Source organism: Magnolia sinica, chromosome 1, assembly GCF_029962835.1.
Source record: "Magnolia sinica isolate HGM2019 chromosome 1, MsV1, whole genome shotgun sequence".
NCBI classification, from domain to species: Eukaryota; Viridiplantae; Streptophyta; class Magnoliopsida; order Magnoliales; family Magnoliaceae; genus Magnolia; species Magnolia sinica.
Window position 1 is genome coordinate 20,593,866 of NC_080573.1, and position 24,260 is coordinate 20,618,125.

At 39.9% G+C, this 24,260-nt stretch overlaps 1 pseudogene; it reads left to right on the top strand.

Annotated features, from left to right (window-relative positions):
* The first annotated feature begins 246 nt into the window (after positions 1 to 246).
* On the top strand, positions 247 to 18,351 carry LOC131244748 (probable methyltransferase TCM_000168; annotated as a pseudogene).
* The last annotated feature ends 5,909 nt before the right edge of the window (positions 18,352 to 24,260 follow it).

Here is a 24,260-nt window from a genome sequence, read left to right on the forward strand (position 1 = left end):
ATTCCTTAAGCTGTTCCTTTTCATCTACATGTCTTTCATGCGTTTCATGCACCAGAACCTCTAATTTGGACGGGACAGATGATGTGGGTACCTTTTCGGTGCATTAAAATAAAAATAAAAATAAAATCATTTACACATTCCCTGTATCTCCTTTCCTCTGTCCACGTGTGCACGTGCCACAACCCATAGATATTTATGCCACTAAGTAGAAGGCCTATATAAGCTGAAGCATGGCTCTTTACCCTTTCAAAGAGAAGCTATGGAAGTGCAGCAAGTTCTTCACATGATTGGTGGAGCTGGCGAGACCAGCTACGCCAATAACTCAACACTCCAGGTCTCTCTCTCTCTCTCTCTCTCTCTCAAACTACATGGTAGACGTGGACAGTCTACAGCATAGATCTGGGCAGCTCATACAGAGAGATGAAAAGGGGGCTCTATCTTACACAGCAATATGGATATATGTGTAGTGTGATCGAGTTGTTAGGCCTGGGGCTGGGCATGTGGGTCCACTTATGGGCCCTCTCTAATTAGGATTTCTCTTTATGCTATTTTTAAAAAATTGTAAATGAAGGCATTTTACAGATAAACCTCTATAAGCTGAAGCATGGCTCAAAAAGCTAACAGAAAAAGAAAAAGAAAAAGAAAAATATAACTTACGCGGCCATCCAATTAAAAAAAAAAAAACACAATAGTCTAATCCAGATAAAGCAATCCAAGAGATACTGAATCAATGAAAAAAGAAATCCAAACTCACTTGGCTTGTAGATGTTTATAGAACGACACACTTCCCCTTCCTTCATGAGTAAAGATCAACATTGGCACCATCTTCCTCAGCTTCATCTTCTAGGTTCATTTCCAAGATCTAAAAAAGTCGATGAATAACCATTAAAATGCTTATCATGACTATCTACGGAAAGCCTAAAAAGCATATAGAGATCAAGCAATATAACAGATTTAAGAAGGCTTAAACTCTAGTCTTCTGAGTTAAAAATAATTGTTTTGTTTTTTGAACCATAATCTCATTTTCTGTTTTACTTTGGGAATCATGGTTCCAATCATGTATTGATAATTAGCAAAAAGAATTTTCGATCAGGCAAAAGTCCCACTTGAAAGAAACAACTGAATGCAAAGACAAAGTTCTATGAGACGATTATATTACATGTCTAGGGTTAAAATTATCTGGAAGAATCGTGGAAAGAGAAGATGAAGAAAAGAATGGTTGGACTGACCTTTATCATCAAGAAGAATGTGTCCAAGGTCTTCATGAATACATTATTTCCATGCAAAATAGAAAAGAAAATGATTAGCATACAGAATTTACTCCTTTAAAGTTTCAATAGCTACAAATTCATAATCAATACCAAAACTGTGTATATGGCCTCAGTGATGAAACTACAACAGTTACTACTACCAAACATCCACAAAAATAACACATAATGCTTCAAAGTGACTAAGGGTATGACAAAAGTTGAATTTTGTAAAGAAATGAAGAAGGCAAAGATTATGTTAATAGTTTCAGTGGACTGACTAAAACATTAGTTTAAGCAAATAAACCTCGAAGGGAGGGAACAAAGGAAGGAAGGAAGGAAGGAAGGAAGGAAGGAAGAAGAAGAAGAAGAAGAAGAAGAAGAAGTTTCTTGGTTTCATCTTGAAAGGCAGTCGCTAAGACACCCAAGATACACAAGAACCACCCTATCATGGATAAATTCTAAAACAATGTTGCCCCCCATGTAAATTCAAATCTGGGAAGCACAAACAATATCACCTAGTAGAAACTAATTGAGATTGATGAATACATGCTAGAAGATGGAAGCCAATAATATAAACCAAGCCTAGTACAAGGCATCTCATAGGGAGGTAAAGAGAAGAACGTAAACTATACAATGTATATTTCCAACATTGATGCCTACAAACATTAAAAAGGAAAATACATCTGAACAAAATTAAGATCGCCCATAAATCAGAACAAAGGGAGATATTTAGTCAAAAAATTTAGACACTGACCTGCATTTTATATGAACACCCCTGGGATAAAAGTGATTGGCTGGTTCGAAAAATCTGTTCTAGGGAACGAGGTGTCAGTCCCTTTTGCTCCGGATCTTCCAGCCTACCCATCATGGTATAGGTTTTCCCAGAACCTGTTTGACCATGTGCGAATATACAGACCTGCTAAAAAAAACAAGTATATATCATTTTGCACAAAATTGTAAAGTTCATGCTTCATGACACCAAGTTTACACCCATAAGCATTCCACAAAATCATGTACCATTAATCACACAACATCAGCACAACAAACATTTTCCCTTACTAATGGATAACAAGAATTTAGTAAGGAGCAATAAAGGAAACTACGTTGAAAGGAAGAGTTACCAATACATAGAAGACCACTGTATACCACCATTAGAAATAAAATAATACAAAAAAAAAAAAAAAAAAAGACAAAAAAAAAAAAGAAGAGAGAGCAATGACTCCATGAATATAAGCCTACAAAAATATGAATAAACCCTTGTGAAGGGTATGACCACAGTGGAGTTGGGTGAGGTTTTGTGTCCCGACAATGAGTTATTCATTCAATTCCAGCATACCCACTAAAAGTGAAGACATACAAAATTGAAACGAGGCCTAGAAAGTAGAAAGTGTAGAGTTTTAAAAAATCATAAGATTCAATCGTGATTTTGCTCCACCAGAAAAAATCATAAGATTCAATCGTGATTCTATGGGAAGGAGTCCAACCTAAGATTCAATTGTCTTCCATAAGATTTGACTGGAATCATAAATCATAAGATTTTTACTCAAAATAAAAGGCACCTATAAAAGCATCGAAATGCATTTCTAGGTGAAATTTTCTTTTACTTTCTATAAATTGTCTAAAATATGAAGAAAATACCTTGTAAAAAGGTTCCAATTTGTTTGGAGTTTGAATCCCATTTTTCAATAAATCCAGAGAAGTGTTGATGATCATTTCCATATCAGCTTCTCAACTCATCCTTTTTTTTTCAGCTTCTAACATCCATTTAGAGACAAACCACAACAACCAGAAATAGAATGCAAACCGAGCTAGTATTAAATCTTACCAGAGAATTCGAAAGGAAAACAAGGGAATCAAGCAATGTTGTTGGACTAAGACCCAGAGAAATTGTCAGGTAAGGAGACTGAACTTCTGGGCACGAATAAGATAACAAATTAGCTGATCTAATCCTTGCGGTATTCAGCTTAGGAGCATTGAACCCAGCTCTTAGGAGTAAAATCATAGCAACGAGGTTATCTGTGAAATGATTGAAGACAACAGTTTTTGAAACTGTAACAGCTTTCCCTTGAGGTCCAAAGCATGCTTATTAGGAGTAAAATCTATATAAAGCAAAAACATTCACTTGAGTGTAGAACCAAGCATTGCATTGGAAAGTCTGAAAATTAAACATCACTATATGAACTACCCTGGCCCCCAAGAATCAATATAGAAGGTTATGCATGTCGAAAAGGCAGTGTTTTAAATAGCGGTAGCGTGTTGCGTAGCGTTCAACCCTCCGTAGCGTGTAGCGAAATAGCGTAGCGTGTAGCGTAAGCTACACAATACTTCTATTTTTTTAATTATATTTATATATATATATATATATATATATATATATATATATATTAAATAGTAAGGAAAAAAGTAAAATATATAAATGTCACATTCTTCAAAATAAAAATTCCAAAGTTAAGAGCATTAAGTACAATACAAGTATAAAGAACATAAACTGACAGTAACCGGCATTTTAAAAGGGAAAAAATCGGGAAAAAACTAAAAAGACCAAGTTATTTTGTATGATATCTAAACCGTTCATAAGGTCTTTACTATTTATATGCTATCCAAACCGTTCATAAGGTCTTTACAAATGTGATAAAGTGAAAATACCCAAAAGATAGCCTGACACAAAACTTTTTTGGCCATAAGAATGCTTCAACGGTGCTCACTAAATGCCCACTTTTTCCTCTCGCGTGGCCCACTTGAATGTTGGATACGCCTCATTTTTGGTCACATGTCCTAAAATGAGCTGGCAAAACTTATGAATGGGGTGGATTTCTCATAAACATCTCATTGGGCCCTAGCATCCTTGCGCAGGAAGTGCCTGCAAAAGGGCTTCGCAGGAAATACACATCCGAAGGCGCGCGCTGTCACTCTCAAGCTCGAGTTGCATTGGCGGTTCGAAGTTATATAGGCCCCACAATAATGTATTTATTATATCCACACCGTTCAACCATTTAGAGAGATCATTTTAGTTGATGATCCCAAAAATGAGTCATATCCAAAGCTCAAGTGGACCACATCACAGATAACAGTGGGACAGTGATTCTCACCATTAAAACATTCGTAGGGCCCGCCATAACTTTTATTTTCCATCCAATCTGTTCATTAGGTCACACAGACTTGGATGAAGAGGAAAAACGAATATCATATTCATCCAAAACTTTTGTGACCTCAAAATGGTTTCAATGGTAGACGTTCAATCTCTGACCGCTGTTTGCAGTGTGGTCCACTTGATCCTTGTATCTGTCTTATTTTTCGGGCCAAGCCTTACGACGAGCCCGACAAATGGATGAACGGTTTGGATATAATGCATACCTTATGATGGGACCCACAAAACTTGGTGACGTCAACGCGCCAGTAAGCTCGTGGTGTGCGGTACACCAGCCAACGCAAATACCTTAAAAAAAGGCTCGCACGCCATTTTTTTCTACGCAGATAGGGTTCCGGCATTCTGGAACCCTAAAATCTCTCCCAGATTGATGATTTCTCAAATATTAGCGATGATTTCTCCCGATTTCAGAGAGGATTTCTGTGGATTTCGCCCAAATCTAGTCGAACACTACTCTCTTGGGCGGATTGAACAGGTAAGTGTTTTTTTTTTTTTTTTTTTTTTTTTTGGAATTTCTGGATGGGATGTGGATGAGATGTCGCCGGATGTCGCACGACTACAGTCCTACGCAAAAATCTGCAATATCAGGCCTTATCGTGCGATATATCGGCGATATCTCACGATATTTTGTGATATATCGCACGATAAATGGAAGTTTGGCGTTTTTTCAGTATTTTTCAGTATTTTCTGGGGGTTTCGTATCACTGACTGCCGATACCGATATTATCAGCCGATAATATCGATATTACGAACACTGATTACAAGTAGCGCACGCTACCTGTGCTACACGCTACGAAGCCATAGCGTATGCTACAGGGGATATACGCTACGTAGCGATTTTGCTACGCTACGCTACGTAGCGTACGCTACCGCTACGCTACGCACGCTACTGAAAACACTGCGAAAAGGCATGCCACAATAATTGAAAGAAAAAAAAAACAAACAAAAAAAAACAAACAAACCAACAATCTAGCACTGTGCTATGGGTATAAAGATGAAAAGTAGGCTTACAGATAGCAGCTCGAATCGCTTCTTGCACATTCCAAACAGAAAGCATGCTCGCAAGGGCTCTGCAAGAACATAATATTGTCAATTGAAAAGGAAAAATGAATGGCATGTGTCAGAAGCCCAAATGCACATCAAAATCATTAAAAAAAAAAAAATCAATCATCTAATATGTCGCTACTAAGAAGAAGGTTGACATCCGGCAAGCACCAAAAATTCCAAAGAGGGAAAAGAGGCAAACTGGCCTTGCTCATTGAACAGGATGGATGCGAAGGTGATACAAAAAGATAGATGCCAATTGACCAAAATCATGTCACGAAATAATGATATCGCAAACTCAGCCATTAATGGTAGTTACAACAAAGGATCCTTTACATGCAGTTAAAAATTGCAGAACGTGAAAGTGGCATCATTCTCTAATGGAAAGCAGTTATTGGAACAAAAATGTAGTTAATGAAAATACAACTATTGCATGCACTTTTTTAAGCAAGAGGCACACAGTTACTTGAACAAAAAATGCAAAAGACCAACTTTGTAAAATCATACATTATATAGATTTAAACCTCTAATTGAGTTTCTTAGCAGATTCGCGTGGAAAATGAGTCACTGACCAGTGAACTTCCATAGTCTGGCTTCCTGAGGGAGATTGCCGCCCTTCTCCATGCATTTCAATCAGATAAGGAATATAAAATGCTCGCCTGAATTACCGACGCTCCCATTCTGGCCAACACTCTGATCAAGGGGGGCCCACCTCTCAGAAATCAAGGCTGATCATCCCGAGGCACACCCCACCATTGAGGGGTGAAGCTGCACGAACATCCACCGTCGTGCAATCCTAGCCATCCAATAATTGACCTGAAAATAGATGGTTAACAACAAAAATACATATGGGATGCCTGGAGTATATCTTTGGTCAATCGCCCATCTGCCACTCAGCCCACCAGATGGACCAAATCACTGAAAGTGGGAACTCCTTGGAACACTTGGCCCAAATGAAAAGACAGACTATTCAAGCCGAGCATTGCATAATACCTCATCCAATTATGTAAATATGAACAACCTCAATGAAATCCAAACCGGGAATCAACATGAAAACTGAACATTGAATATAAATAAATTAACTAATTTTTAAAAAAAAGTCCAATCCAGAGAACGCTTTACTTAAATCGATTGGTCTGAAATCAACAACTGTTTATCAAAGACAATCAAAGACTCTCATCCGAACATCCGAAAGAAAAAACAGAGCCATCATCGAACCTGAGCCATCGTTGAAGTTGGGCTGAGCCAAGATCCACCAAGCTCGGAATCTCCCAAACCTCAACATTGCCTCTCCTCGGCAGGCCGCTCAACTGATCCAGCGCCTCGATTGTCTTCCTCACTTCCAAACCCTCCACTCTCTCCCTAAACCCTCCGAAATTCGACGGAGGGCAAAGGGATAGGACGGATCAGGGACGCGGCGGTGGGACACGGAGAGCGGGGACTGGAGGGGGATGATGGAGGGTGAGGATTTGAAGGTGGAAGATCTGAGGGATGGGGAGGGTTTTGGAGGGGAGAGATTGGAGGAGAGGAAGGAGATTTGGGAAGGGATTTTGGGGCATTTTAGGTTAGAGAGAGGGGGGGAGAGGGGCGGGGGGTGTCTGGATAGAGCGAGGGAGAGGAAGAGGAATAGGTCTTGCATCCGACTCCCGCCCGGATGAAGTGAAAACGGACGCGGATTGCGTCCTACCCCTCCCGTCTCCAGCTGGGAACGGGCAGGACGTTTGAGTGGCCACCGTGATGTATGGGTCTTATCCACTCCGTTCATCCATTTTTTCGTATCATTTTAAGATACAAATTAAAAAATGAGGCCGATCCAATGGATATGTGGACTACACAATGGGGATTAAACTCTTACCGTTGAAAACTTCTTGGGGGCCCCAGAAGTTTTGGATCGAGCTGATATTTGTGTGTTCTCTTCATCCAGTCCTGTGTAACTTTAAGAATAGGTTGGATGGAAAATAAAAATCATGATGGCCCTAGAAAAGTTTCAACGGTGAGAATCATTATCAACGTTGCTTCATATGGTGTGGTCCAGTTGAGCATTGTATCTGCCTCATTTTTGGGCCTATAATCTAGAATGATATGAAAATCTGTATGGGCTGTGTGGATAAGATACATACATCACAGAAGATACTCAAATCTCCTACCCATTCCCAAGACGGTCGGAGCTGGACGCAATCCGCGTTCGGTGAAACCACGTACCAGCTTAATTCAGAACTTCCGCATCTCTCGGTAAGTTTTTAACGGTGGACTATCAATCCCTACTTTGTGGTCCACTTAAGCCTTGGTTTTAACTAATTTTATACATTGTGTAGTATAATGATATGAGAAAGGAGATGAATGGTGTAGATAAAACCTTTATATCACGGTGGGCTCAACACAGGCACGAGAGTAGGGCTTGCCTTTTAGACGGACGAATCTGAAACGGTTCATTACCGTTTCAAATAAGAAACGGCTCTAAACCGTTTCTGAACCAAAATCCTAACCGTTCCAGTTCAGTGACTTTGGTGTAGTGTGATATCAAACCACAGAAATCTTGACAACCCCTCTCACGGTATTACATGCATTACTACATATGTTTTAAGATTATACGGGTCTCACTGGATCTTTATCTCTACTGTCCTTCAACTCTAATGCATCAGGCTGTCAATGGGTCGGGTTGGCGCACTTCCGGTGTGCTTCCCAAGGGTGAGCCAGGCCCAACATTTAAATTAATCGGGCTGGGTCGAGTTGTGTCTAAGAGCTCATCAGACCGTCTAAATCATTTAACGTATTAATAGAATTTAGGTCAATATCATGCACGACGTGGGCACACCTAATAAACAGCCTTGATCTTGTAAAAAGGATTGTGGCCTCTCAGGCTTTTGGGCTTGGCCTGCTTCAGGCCGGGCCTTGGTGAATACAGGGCTCAAGGGCTGGGCCTAGACCTAAAATATTAAGCCCATTAAATGAATGAGCTGGGCTAGAGCTGTGTTTAAGAAGTTGTCAGCCTGGCTCGAACTCGGCCCAGCTCTTAGTGTATACCACCATGTGATAATTGCATATAAAAAAATCATATTTTGTTATGAACATATGTTTTTTGATGTGGCATGTTAGATGGTTCAGATCATCAGTTCAAGGCACTCTGAGCAGTCTAAGCATTTAAAAATAAAATTAAATAAAAACAAAAAAATAAAAAATAAATAAAAAATAAATAAAACAAAAGAAAGAAGACTGGAAATCTTTTTTAAGAACTCATTTGGGCTGTCTACTTAACAAGTCTTGTCAATCAGATGATCCGACCGTTCAATTGGGTCAGATATTGGTATGGGTGGCACATAAATAATGGGTCTGGTTTTATGGTTGGACGGTCCACAACCCCAATTCAACTCATTTGCACTGATCAATTAATGATTTCTCTTGTGTTTTTATGGGAAAGAGCCATATCAAAGGTCAAAACCATAATAGAAAAAAGAATAATAGACCTCTACTGCACCACCTTCCCCAGGAGCTTGGGCATTGTAGACATGGGCTGTTCATCAGGGCCTAACACATTCCTTGCCATCTCTAATATTATGGATGCAGTGGACAAGAAACGACGTCATCTCGGCCGTTCATCGCCCGAGTTCCGAGTGTTCTTAAATGACCTTCTAGGGAATGACTTCAACAACATTTTCAAGTCCTTGGCAGGCTTCTATGAGAAACTCAAACAAAAGAATGGGCCTGATTTTGGGCCATGTTTCATCGCGGGAGTACCTGGTTCTTTTTACGGCAGGCTTTTCCCCGACTGAGAGTCTGGACTTTGTTCACTCTTCTTATAGTCTGCATTGGCTCTATCAGGTGAGCATCTTCATTCATAACAGGTTTCCAATGACTGCACCCAAGCGCTGTGCTTGGGCAGGACCGGTTCGACGTTGAGGTTAAGGTTGTACTGCCCAAATTGGGGTCCACGCAGTGTATTTTCACCATCCAATCCGTCTATCAGATGTGATACCTTTGAAATCCCTTAGTGCCAAAAAATCAGTCCAATCCAAAGCAAATGTGGGCCACACAAAAAGGGAACCAGTTACGAGAGAGCTGTCATGCAAAAAAAAACATAAATCTCTTGGCATGACTCTTCATCTGGACTGGATGAAGGGTCTGAACATCCTTGATTATATATACACAATTAATGATGAACCCCCACGATAATCAACGGTTGATGTTCCATCTCAACACATTCCTTGTGTTGTGGCCCATATAAATTTTCTTACGAGATATTGCAGTTTTCTGAAGTGATGCATCTTATGAACGGGTTGAATTATGTAATTTTGGTGGTCCCAATATCAAGCAGGGCTTTTGTGAGGCTCATGATTTATTGATTTTATCCAAGCCGTCCAATCATTTTTTTTTTTTTTGGGTATGAGCCAAAAGTAAGTAGATCCAAAGCTCAAGTTTGCCGCACCACAAGATGCAGTGGTAATGACAAGCACCACACACAAACCTTCTTCGGTGTTTATTTGCCATCCTACCCGTTTAAAACGTCATATAGACATGGATAAATGGAAAAGTCAAATATCGGTTTCATAGACTCTTAAGGAAATTTTAACGGTGGGCATTCAATCCCCAATGTGTTGTCCACTTGCATCTTGAATCTGCCTAATTTTTGTGGTGATATAAAAAAATGAACTGGCAAAATGGATGGACGGAGAGGATAAAACCCATACATTAAGGTGGGCTTCATTGAGCCCTTCATTCGACACCTGGAAAACGACTTCATGTTGCAGCATTTTATTAAATAAGGCGGTGAAATGAAATAATAATAATACTTATAAATACAGTAAAGTAAGACAAGTACAGTTGAAATATATAATAAATGATGGGCTTTTCATTCGACACCTGGAAAATGACTTCATGTTGCTGACGTGGATGAAACCACTTCTTTTCACTGAGATATACCGTGATTGGATTGCTAATTGAGTTACTCAGTAGGCTTTGGGCCAACTTAAATATCAAATTAAAGAATGTCTAAAGATCAAGTGGACTACGCCACAGGAGACCCCACGGTGATGTTTATTTGTCGCAGTGGCATTTCAGCATGTATGGGTTTGGAACCCAAGACCTCAAGTTGAAATTCCTTGAATCTACAGCTCAGCCAAGGAATGGAACCTGTCCTGATCCAATGCTTATGCGGGCTAAAGAAGTGAGAATTGAACATATACAGTTGAAACATTCCTAGGGCCATGAAAGTTTTGAATAATGCTAATATTTATGTTTTCAGTTAATCCCAATAGGTATGAGGTTAGGAATGGTAAACATCATTGTCCACCCACGAAGGTTTCAATGGGAATTTTTCTAACTAACTTTTCCTTTTGGTACGGCTCAGTCTTCGATGCTACTTATTTTTGGTTTAATATATAAAAGTGAGCTCACAAAACGGATGGGCGGATTGGATTCCTGCAAACATCACTGCAGCCCACCTCAGTTTCCAGCGCAGGAACTCCCCCGAAAGCGTTTCACAGGAAATCCGCGTCCGTTCCACGCGGATTAGATACCGACAGTTGAGCAGTGAGAATGGTTTTTGAAGTGACGTCACTGAGCTACGTAGGACCCATCACGATATATGTATTGTATTCACACTATCCATCCATTTGGAGAGATAGTTTTAGGCACAAGACAAAGAATGACTCAGATCATACAACACATACATCGTGATGGGTTCCCACGTAGCTTGGTAACGTCACATCAGTAGACACTGGCTATTCAGCCTGTCAGTAGGTAATCCGTCTCCAAATCTCGAGTTGGCAACCGACACGGATTGGGTAGTAACGCCTTTCTGTAGCTGGGAACGGACGGGGACACGAGGGGCACCGTGTGTATGAGTTTTATCCACACCGTCCATCCATTTTGCCGTATCATCTTAAGGTGCCAGCGTAAAAATGAGGCAGATCGAAGGCTCAAATGGACCATACTACAGGAAGCAATGGTAATAATGACACCCACTGTGGAAACCTTCCTAAGGCCTTCCAACCTATTCATAATGTCACATAGGCCTATATGAAGGGAAAACAAACTTTTGTGGTCCCCGGAAAGTTTTCATTTGTTATTGTTTAATCCTCATTTTTTCAATCATAGCCTAAAAATGATATGATAAAATGGATAGACGGTGTAGATTAAACCCATACATCAGTGGTGGCCCCTTGGAACTCCTACTTGTTCCTAGCTATGAACGGGCAGGGGTAGTACGCAATCCACATCCGTGGGCTACATCATGGGAGACCATCGAAAGGAGAAGTCCAACCATTAAAATCGTACAAATTTCATGTGGGGTCCACCATTGTAGTGTGTATATTCCATCTAATCCACTCATCCAATGTATCACATCAGGATAAATGGATTCCCCAAAAACCAGGACATTCCAATACTCATGTGAGCCACACCACATGAATTTAGAAGTTTCAATAATGATTTTACACTATTTCCTATAGTGTGGTCCACGTAAGTCCTGGATTTGACTGATTTTTAAGATTTATAGTGGAAAAGTGATGGGATGGATGGTGTTCTGCACACATCTTCGATGGAACCTTCAATTGCATCGACACCACATTGAGGATTTGTCAATGGTATTGAACTCTTTCAATTCCATCTAGTAATACTAACACCAAAATGTTCTAGCAACCAACATAGATTTTTTGAATTTTTTTGATAGGATCAATCATTTGTCAATGGAGTCGATATCTACTTGATGTCCAACATAAATTTCTATGTTGTCGATGGAGTCGACAACACCCAATGTGGATAACATAAATTTCTATGGTGTCCACTATGATATATATATATATATATAGAGAGAGAGAGAGAGAGAGAGAGAGAGAGAGAGAGAGAGAGAGAGAGAGAGAGAGAGAGGCATGCTCACCTACGCACCTACACACGTGTGCACCCTTGCACACGTGTCATGGTTGTTGAATCCGAATGGTCCATAAGATGCAGAATCCCATGAAACCTTAGAAGGCAAATTTTCACCCTGATATAAGATTCTGGTGGGCCATGGAAAAGGGAAATTCAAATCAAGGGAAGAAACTGTTTGCATTTTTCATGGCCCACCGAAGTTTTGTTTCAAAGTTAAAATTCATACTCGGGGGTTTCATGAGGTTCTGCTTCATGTGGACCGTTCAGATTTTCGAAACTCATCAGATATGATGAGTTCTCAAAAAAGTTCATATGTAGTCTCTACGAGCTGGGTGGCAGGTGAGCGTTCCAAAATATATATATATATATATATATATATATATATATATATATATAAATAAAACTCGGGAAGCCACACTGCCGGCAAATATAGGAATAGAGATGTCCGCTGTTGAAATCTTTTAAAGGCCTACTATGATGTTCATATGATATCCAATCCCTTGATGGGAAAACCAAATATCTGCTTTATCAAATACTTCAGCGGGTCCCAAGAAGATTTTAATATTTTGAGTACCATCCTACTGTTCCTTGTGGTGTAGCCCACTTGACTTTTGGATGGACCTGATTTTCGGGCTTACCTACTAAATTGGTTGTTTTATATGATGGGTGGTTTTATATTTCACATAAACATCCTGGTGGGCTCATGGTGATTTAGATTGCCTGCTCACTGGGAGGAGAGTTTGGGGCCAGTCCATTTAACTGCTGGGCCTGATTTTGGGCTTAAGCCCATCTTCTCATGTTCTTAGGCTTTATAGGAAGCAGGCGTGGCCCGGCCCATCATAGTAGTAAATTGAGTTGTTTTCAAGCTGGGGAAGCGCCTTAATAGAAAAGGTAATGCTGTCAATGAGCCGAGCATAGGCCTAACAAAATCGAATTTTTGAATAGCTTGGCCTAAGAACCTTACTCACCAGCTCAAAACCAGGCCAGCAAGCCCTAAGAAAACGGAAAACATTTGGGTACCTCAAGCTAGGTACCTACCAGGGTTACTTTCACTTTAATGTTTATGAGATCCATATTATCCATCACATACAACCTTTTTTGTCAGAACGTAAAAATTCAGGATGATTAAACAAACCTCAAAAAAATTATACTTGCAACCTCTAAATTCATTAGGTATGGGTCTGTGTGTGTGTATATATATATATATACATACACACATTTATATATACCAGGTGAATGGGTTGATGGCATATAAACACCACAGTCAGTCGTCCTACACAAAACTAATGGTGGCAGCTTTGCCTTTGATTGTTTCCCAATTCCCGTGGTGTGGCCTACCTGAGCTTTAAATGATCATGATTTTTTAAGTTCAATTATTGGAACGAGGCATTATACTTGATGGACGAGGTGGATCTCATGAAAGTTCCATCCATGTAGTTCCTGGTCTACAAAAGTTACCTAGCACGCATGTTGGAGTTTTACGAAAAGTGTCATAATTAGTCTCCTTAAAACCCTAACTTCTCATAAATAAATCTTATTTCAACAGGGAGGGTGCAACAAAGAAAGACACCAATTCATCTCCTTTCATTTTTATCATGTGTTCCACACATGTGGGTCCACCTATATAAACAACTTTGGCATTTTTGGTCCTATTCCAAAGGCTGACATATTTGGCTTTCAGTTCTTTTCCATCTACGATAAATCAAGAAGAGATTTTTTGGATAATAAAATGAATATCATTGAAAGTTTCTTAATAGCATTGATCAAGTAAATCTCTATCATAGTATTTAAGTTTTTTTTTTTTTCTAGAAACTTGGATATATCTAAATGGAGATCCATAGGGCTTAATCTTAAGGTCCGAACCTTTGAAAAGTGTTATTTTCCACTGAGTGGTGGTTGAATCAGTTAAGCCGATTGAGCCATCTCTCTCTCTCTCTCTCTCTCTCTCTCTCTCTCTCTCTCTCTCTCTCACATTTAGATGGCTTAGTTGTGGGATGTGGAGGATTGAGACAGTCTAATGTTATTGAGGGTTCACATGAAAAAAACATCTCACAATAAGAAATCTTTGACTAGAGGGAAAACTATTCTTGCCAACTAGAGAGATTGTAACGCCCTGAAATTCGGGGGTCGAGCATAACTCAGCTCCCGAGTTCCAAAACATCACTTATGCAACATAATTAATGAATGATGTATGTTGACTGTATTAGCACATAAACATGGGATAGATTAAGCCAAAACGCAGATATGATTCAGGGATAAGTGAATAAAGCAAGCGGAAGACTTATAGTAAAATATGTGTACAAGTGTAAGTCCCTGAATTACATATACAACCAGATCGTGTAAAAGTGTTATTTATCAAAATTTATAAGTACAAGTTACATCATTTCAGTTCCCAAAAATAGTAATCCCATAGATCCCGCGCAATGCACGAGGCTCGCTAGAACCCGTCTCAAAACCGCATATAGGAGAAGGCACTGCTCGTCGCATCCAGCCTCCCCTCGCCTCGACGCGCATCCACATCTCGCAACATCAGTGGCCTAAGATGAGTCCGGTGGGTGTGAAACACCGCCTGAAACGTGGGAGTGAGTGATCAACTCGGTGGAACAATAAGGCAATCGGTTAACATGCTATCGCTCAATCAAACAAGAATGATAAAGCAGGACAATTAAATAAATCCTAAGTACTCTTGTTAATGCAAGTATGAATGCAATATGATGCGTGCCCTCACGCGTACACCCTCGGCGTCTTCATCTTACGTTACGCATGACATCGCCTCAAAGTGCGCCACATCTACAAAGCACATGCAAATGCGGTGCATGGATATGATTACCAAGTTGTTATTAGTCCAATTCATACAGCAGGATTGGGAAGCTAAGATACCTTCCTCATATCATCATCCAAACAGTGATCCATACTAGGGTCGTCAATCCTAGACATCTCATACGATCATATAGTTGAGGTCGTAGCAAAGGGCTCCACCAATCAATGCACGCCTTTCATGCCCTTACTACCACAGATCGGCTCGTCACCTCCTTGTGGTATCCAGGTATGTTCGAGGTCACTACAAAGGGCTCGTCACCAATCAATGTAGGCCGACAAAGGACGAATATAGTGTCCCATACCACCATAATCGGCTCACGAGTTTAGTTGCTCACTGGTCACTACGGGAGGCTCGTCACCCCAGCGTAGGCCGACTGACCACGGTGTCCCATACCACCATGTCCGGCTCATGAGTCTTAGCGGATCAGTACCATGGTTATTAGGATTTCACTGGTAAGTTCGGTACCTAGATTCAAGCGTAGCGCCCATACATGGTTAACATACACTGGACAATCGGGTTAGTTGACGAACTCGACTAGCACGAGCGCACGCTGAATTGAACGACATAGAGATCGAAAACACTCCTCGTGGCCAAACCACTGCCCACAACTCTAATACTAATAGTGTTCGTCTAAAGAGTCACACGTCGCGAAAGAAATCTCAACCACGACCAAAGCGACAATTACCGATTTACAGGACTAAGGCATAGTCCCAAACATCCTACACTACGACGATATTCATATGGAATGTAAAACAAGAATGGAACAATAACTCAAATCATGTTACATACACATCTGAATAATATCAACTTAACATAAATGTAAGCATAGGAGATGCTTGAATTTAAATAACTTGGAATGTAAATGCATAAGGGAAATCATGCGCATCCATAGAAGTATTGAGAACCACTTCTCAACGCCTGCATTTAGTGTAATCAGTTACACTTAGGTCATTCATGCATTTCTACAAACACTTAGCATACAAGGAATAACATACATGACGTATGTTGGAATACATGCACTTAGACAATTCCCTTTTATCAAGGAGCTGTCATACATGCATCTAGCATACATACATGACCAATAATCATGGCAAACACAAGTGCGTATTTTATACGTATACGGTACTTTATAAATACACTTAGAATACACAAATCTCAATATAGCATAGGCATAACAGGAAAGCGATGTAAACACAACATTTGGCATGTGAAATCTCATCCATAACAAGAATAAATCACTAACTGGGATTGAAAGCCTTGAAAACCATAACCTATACACTTAAAGTCCGCACCTTAAGCAAAGAAAGAACCGCCGAACTGATTTAGACGAGTTGTCTTCGTCAACGGCGCAAGAATACCCTAAAATAAGGATAGAAATGAGATACAACAACACCAAGTCTAATCTAAGCTCTAACACAAATTAGGGTTAGTTTAACTTACCCCAAAAGAACTCAGAATCGTCCGAGGAACGATTCAAAGTGAAGATTCAAAGGTGAAGAAGAACAAGGAAGAATCAAGATGATTCACCAACCAATCTCTCTCACTAACTCTCTCTTTTCCACTCTCTCTCCAAGCTAGGGTTAGAGAAAATTCGTATGGAAATGAGAGCTAGGGTTTAAGGACTATATATAGGCCTTAAAATGATGGAAATAACCCGTGGTCAAGGTATACTTAGGTAATAACCAAAGTACGCCTTTCTCGATCCAACGAAGCACTTCGGTGGGCCTATAACCACGAAAGGTCGGACTTAAGCTCACCGACCATGGATCTAGGTCAGCCTGAGTTTTCATCGATCAGATTTATAGATCACCCGTGGCGGACCACACTCAATTCAACGGTCACGAAACTCGATCAGTCCACAAGCACTAAGATATGCCGGGCCAACCATCCCGATCGTAGGGTGAAATTGGGTCGAATCCAACGGTCGAGAATGCTTAAAATCGTCGCAAAAGCGACGACTCCGATTTCATAAAAAGCTTATTAAATTCCAACCGTTCTCACACTCTTCACTCGAACTCAATCAAATCGACCTAACGTCCGATCGACTTGATTTTTGAGGTGAAGACCAAGCCCAACTCGGACCGCAATTTAAGATCATCGCCATCGGACTTTCGATGCGCGGTCTAGGTCCGATCCAGATCTTCCAAAAAATCCCCAGAACAACTGGATTTAGCGATGGATCCCAGATTTCAGAGTAACGTAGCGCTCACTAATCTGCACGTTTAGAGCCATGCAGATACAATTTAAAGTGATTGATGCGAATTTCACAAGCAATCAAGTAAAGCACTAACTACCCCAAAACAACTACTTAAGGAAAGATTAGCACAAAATTTCCAAGGTCGTTACAGAGATCCACCTGGTTGGCAAGGATAGTTTGCCCATTGGTTAGGGACCTCAGCTGCTGCCTAGCTGTCTATCAATTTCACAAGCTCACTATAGGACAAGAACCCAAAAATGAGATAGATCCAAAACCCAAGTGGGCCACTTGACAAGAAATGGTGGAGATTAAACACCTACCATTAAAAATCTTCTAGAGGCCGCAAAAGTTTTGAATCACACAAATATTTGTTTTTAGTTCATCCTAGTGGGAATAACATTATAAATTATTTGGATGACGTATATACGGCATAATAAGCTATGGGAAGGCTTCAATAGTGAGTATTGTTTCCATTCTCACTTCTTTTTTTGGCACCCACCTGAGTTTTGGATATGCCTCATTTTTGGGTTGTTGCCCTACCATGAGTTTATGAATTTGATGAATGGAGTAAATTTTTATGGACATCATGCTGGGCCCACATAGCTTCTGCTTATTCCTTTTAATTCAGGGAATCATCAAATAAGCAGAAGTGGATTCTTTCAATCTTCCTTATTATTCACCTTCTGTTCAAGAATTGATGAATGTGATTGAAACTGATAGATCGTTCCATTTAGACCGACACAAAGTTATTGAATTACATTGGGATCCTAATGACAATGACAATAATGAAGACTCTGTGTTCGATAAACTTACAAGAGGGAGGAATGTGGCAAAGATCATAAGAGTGGTGTCAGAATCCATGCTTGCAAATCACTTTGGAGAGGCAATAGTGGATGGTTTGTTTAAGAAGTATGGAGAGAATGTGGCCGAGCACCTGACCAAGGAGAAGACCAAGCATGTTAATCTTGTAATTTCCATGACTAAGAAATGGAGATGTGCACGCGATGCAAGGTTAAATAAATGAGTGGAGCTTGGCGCAATCCACCCAATTTGTAATGGCCTCTTTTTTAGATTCAATAAGAAAGAAACTTTGGCTCAATGGTACACTGCACTGCTGGATTTTTTAGATAGTTTACACTTCCCAATGATGCAACAAAGTTCTAGCTAGCTATTGTTTTTAGGATTCAACTGAGCCTACACTCTTACAAAATCCATACCATATCTGAAAGCTAGAATAATATCTATTACTAATTTATATTAGACTATCGTATCAAATACACTTATAAAGGAACAAGGTAAAGTAAAATATAATCATTACATTTCGCATTATAAAACTATTATTTTACAATAGTTTTTGGGTGAAATAAATAATATAATTGTCATGCCCTAATACTTGATGCCCGAGTTGGCCAAACCTAACTCTAAATCCAAGCCACGATTTATATTTTAAATATTCATAACCATAATTTCATAAGAATTATATAAAAATACACTACACATTCATAAAATATATTAATACATTGACTATTGTTAAAATGTTCTGTTGTCAATAGATGTCTTAAATCTGTCCATCATCGCGCTGCTCGACCAATCGAGGCACTGGCTCGACTCGAAATCCAGCGTGCTATGTTTTTTGGAGGTCTACGCCGCTCGACCGGTCGAAGGGGTCATTCAACCAGTCGAGGCCCTGACTCGACTAGTCAAGGGTTACGCAGCCCACGTGCGGACTGCGTAAATTTGGTGCGGTTTCTGAAATTTTTCAAACTAAGTGTGTAAGCACTGTTTCCTAAATTATAAATAGGGGTCCCTAGGGATATTCTAAAGATTCTAAGGCTTCTTAAAGGTTTTTTAAGGGTTTCTAAAAGGGTTTTAGGGTTATCAAAGGGTGTAGCTAGGGTGAGATTCGAGATAGTTTGAATTAGGTAAGTCCTCTCTCTTTGTAATTTCTATTTCATAGTGGATTTCAGTCGCTTTATGTCGTGGTTTTTTCCTGCAAAGATTTTTCACATTAAATCTTTGTGTTCTCTTGTGATTGCCTGGCGTTATTGGATTGTTATCCTAGATATAGATCTGTGTAATTCTGTAACACAAATCCCCAACAAGTGGTATCAGAGCAATCGTTGGGGCATAGATTTGAATCTGCAGGATTAGTAATAATGAGAAATGACAAGTTTGATATTGAGAAGTACTCAGGAAAAAATAATTTTGAGTTATGGAAGGTTAAGATGATTAGCCTATTAACCAAGCAATGTGAGATTAATGCTCTTGAGGAGCGAAAATCTACCATGAAAGATGATGAATGGGAAAACCTTGATAGTAATGCTTTAGCCTCTATTCGTTTATGTCTCACGGATGAGGTTCTCTATAATGTTTTGAGGGAGAAAACTGCGGCTAGTTTGTGGGTGAAGTTAGAGAACATCTATGCAAAGAAATCCTCTGAAAATCGCCTACACTTGAAGTTACAGTGTTATACCTTCAAGATGGCAGAGGGTGGAGATCTAGAAGCCTACATCAACAACTTTAATAAATTGATGTGTTAATTGCTGGATATGTACAAAGATGAGGAATAGGCATGCATATTGTTGAATTCTCTTCCTGCATCGTAGGAGTCATTCAGAGACAATGTGCACCACAAATAAAATTCTAAGTGTCGACACCGTTATCTCAGCCCTTGAAGGGAAGGCTATGAGAAAGCTAAACGGCAACATAAGGGCATCTTCCGATGCACTAATTACGAGGGGCAAAGATTCTGAGTGAGGTGCAGGATCTTCAAGGCCTAGATCCAAATCCAAGTGTAAGGGTAAAGGAAAATTAAAGTGTCGAAATTATGGGTTGTTTGGACACATGAGGAAGGATTGTAGAAATCGTAAAGCAAAGAAATAAAATTCAGCGGCTTCTTTTAAGGAGGCCAATGTTGTCACATCTGATGAAGAAACAAATGGTAGTGATGTTATGTCTGTTTCCATAATTGGTCACATACACGAAAATCATAAAGACGAGTGAATAATTGACACAGGAGTATCTTATCATATGACTCCTTATCAGAGTTGGTTTGTCAGTTACAAGGAATGTGATGGTGGACATATTTTTATGGGCAATTATAAAGCCTGTAATGTTGTGGCTATTGGTACCATGAGCATCAAGATGTTTGATGGGATGGAGCGCACCTTGATTAATGTCAGGCACGTTCCTTATATGAAGAAAAGTATGATTTCTCTCGGTGCACTCGAGGCTATAGGATGTAAGTTCACTAGTATTGATAGTATCCTTAAAGTTTCAAAAGGGGCACTCCTGGTTATGAGAGCGCAAAGGTACAGAAACCTTTACAAGTTGATTGGGAACACTTCAGTAGGTGGAGCGACAACAGCCATGCTCGTCTGGGCCACATGAGTGAGCGAGGCCTGAAGGTACTATTTGATCGTTGTTTGATTCCATCTTTTAAAAATTCTAATTTAGATATATGCGAGCATTATATATATGGTAAACAATTTAGATTGTCTTTTAAATCTGGAAAACATGTATATAAGGGAGTACTTGATTATGTGCACTCTAACGTATGAGGGTCATTGCCAGAAGTTTCCATTAGGGGGTCATCATGGTTTGTTTAATTCATTAACGATTACTCCAAGAAAGTTTGGGTTTACTTTATGAAACGTAAATCTGAAGTTTTCATCGTATTTAAACAATGAAAGACAACGATGGAAAAACAGTTAGGGCGAAAAATAAAGGTTTTAAGGACTGACAATGGTGGAGAATTTACCTCCATTGAGTTTAATAATTATTGCAAAGATAAAGGGATCATCAGACACAACACAGTACGCCACACGCTCGAGCAAAATGGTGTGGCTGAGCGAATGAATCAAATCTCCTGGAGAGGACTAGATGCATGTTAAGTAATGCTGCATTGGGCAAGGACCTATGGACAGGGCTGTTAACACGACTTGTTATTTGGTGAATCGGTCTCCTTCAATGACAATTGAGTGTAAAATCCCAGAGAAATTATGGAGTGGTCAGAAAATGGACTACTCAGATTTGCGCATATTTGATTATGAGACTTACTCTCATGTACCGTCAGTTGAGAGAGATAAGCTAGACCATAGAGCTAAGAAGTATATTTCTGTTGGTTATAATATTAGTGTGAAAGGTTACAGGTTATTCGACAAGGTCGCACGCAAGGTCATCATTAGCCATGACATCAGATTCGAAGAAAGCTCTTTATTCTACAATAATGATTAAAAGGTACAAGAGGAATTAAAAAGGTTGATCGTAGACGTCCAGATTGACTCAGAAGATACTCAGGAAGAGACAGATGTGCAAACAGAGGTATAGGATCAGGTGGAGCAGCCACCTGTGAGGAGAACTTCACCGCGTGATCGCAGGTTACCGGCAAGATATAGGGACGACTCTAATATTACATATGCCCTCATTACAGAAGAGGGGACCCATCTACTATTCAGGATGCTCTTGATGAACCTGATGTAGAAAAGTAGAAGGCACTTATGGATGATGAGATAAACTCGTTGCATAAAAATCGCACATGAGAGCAGGTGGAGCTTCCTATGGGCCGAAAAGCGATCGGATGCAAGTGGTTATTCAAAATAAAATAGGATAGATACAAAGCAAGGTTGGTAGTGAAGGGTTATCCTCAAAGAGAAGGAATCGACTTCACAAAGATATTCACGTCGGTGGTTAAGCAGGTGTCTATCAGATTCATGTTGGTGCTGGTTGCCCAATACGATCTCCAGCTGGAACAAATGGATGTCAAGACTGCATTCTTGCATGGAGAATTGAAAAAGTAGATCTACATAAAGCAACCAAAGGGCTACGAAGTTAAAGAGACAAAAAGATTTGTAGGTTAATAAGATCGTTGTACAGCTTGAAACAGTCGTTTAGGCGGTGATATAAAAAATTTAATTCTTTCATGTGGAGTCAGAAATTTACTCAGAGTGAACATGATCACTATGTCTATTACAAGACACTGAGTTATGGAAAATTTATCATCGTAGTATTGTATGTTGATGATATGTTGATCGCCTGTCATGATATGTCTGAAATCAACATACTGAAGACTCGGTTATTAGGGACATTCGAGATGAAAGATCAGGGGGCTGCAAAGAGGGTTCTCGGCATAGATATTCATAGAGACCGGAAGAAAAGTAGGCTTTGGTTATCACAGGCAGAATATCTTGAAAAGGTGTTGATCAAGTATGGGATGGACCAAGCAAAGCTAATGAGCGTTCCCCACGTGGCTCACTTTAAGCTTTCCTCAAAACAATGTCCTAAATCAAATGAGAAAAAGCAAGTGATATCTCATGTGTCTTGTTCGAACGCGGTTGACAGTTTAATGTATGTCATAGCCTGTACGAGACCAGATATTTCACAAGTAGTTAGTGTTGTAAGTAGATACATGTCAAACCTCAGCATGCAACATTGGGAAGCGGTGAAATGACTACTTCGATACATTCGAGGTATAAAAAACTACGTCTTAACTTTTGAGAAGACAGGGACAAAGTCGGTAGGGTATGTGGATTCTGACTACGCAGGCTGTGTGGATTCCAGAAAGTCTACGTTAGGATACTCGTTTGTACTAGCAGGTGGAGCAATCAGTTGGATGTCAAAGCTTTAGTCCGTAGTAGCCTTTCCATGACCGAAGCAGAATATATGGCAGTGACAAAAGTATTTGAAGAAGGTGTTTTGCTTAGAGCATGATAAATCAGTTGGGACTTTAGCAGGAGGCCGTGTCGGTTAAGTGTGATAGCAAGAGCGCTATCAATTTGGCTAAAAATTCTGTTTATTACTCACGTACTAAACACATTGATGTTCGTTACCACTTTATCCAACAGGTGCTTGAGGAAGGAGGCGTAACACTGGAAAAGATTCACACCAACATGAATTCAGCAGACATGCTCACCAAAGTTGTTCCTACAGAGAAGTTCAAGTTCTGTGCAACTTCTCTGAGCTTGGCGATGGCGTAAAAGAAGGACGGAGTGTGCACGAGAAGTGTTGATTAAAGCTATGATGCGATGCAGAGATAAGAGAAAAGGTCAAGAAGCTACACGGTTGAAGATTGAAGGCATGGTGGAGATTGTTATCAACAGATGTCTTAAATCTGTCCATCACCATGCTGCTCGACCAGTCGAGGGTGCCCTTTGACCAGTCGAGGCTCGCTTAACTCGAAGTCCAGCGTGCTATGTTTTTTGGAAGTCTGGGCCGCTCGACCAGTCGAGGGTCAGGCTTGACCGGTCGAAGGGGTCCTTCGACCACTTGAGTCCTTGGCTCGACTAGTCGAGGGTTACGCAGCCCACGCATGGACTATGTAAATTTGATGCAGTTTCCAGAATTTTCCAAACTAGGTGCGTAAGTGGTGTTTCCTAAACTATATATAGGGATCCCTAGGGCTATTTTAAAGATTCTAAGGCTTCCTAAAGGTTTTCTAAGGGTTTCTAAAAGGCTTATAGGGTTATCAAAGGGTGTAGCTAGAGTGAGATTTGAGATTGTTCGAATCGGGTAAGTCCTCTCTCTTTGTAATTTCTATTTCATAGTGAATTTCTGTCATTTTGTGTCGTGGTTTTTTCCCGCAAAGGTTTTTCACGTTAAATCTTTGTGTTTCTTGTGATTGCTTGGTGTTATTAGATTGCTATCCTAGATCTAGATCTGTGTGATTCCGTAACACAAATCCCTAACATATATGTTCTAAACTCTCTTTCGAGTTTCCACTACACACACACACATTCATTCATTCATTCATTCATCATTTACAATTAGAGTAGAAGACTACGACTATACAACCGATTAGAATTTCATTATGCTTTGCTCCTTAATTAAACTCCGTGCCCTATAAAATTATTTAAATTGGGGAGAGAATAACATCTCATTAGGATCATATTCTGCCAACTTCTGAAAACTGTTAGATTTATAACGTTAACAAAATAG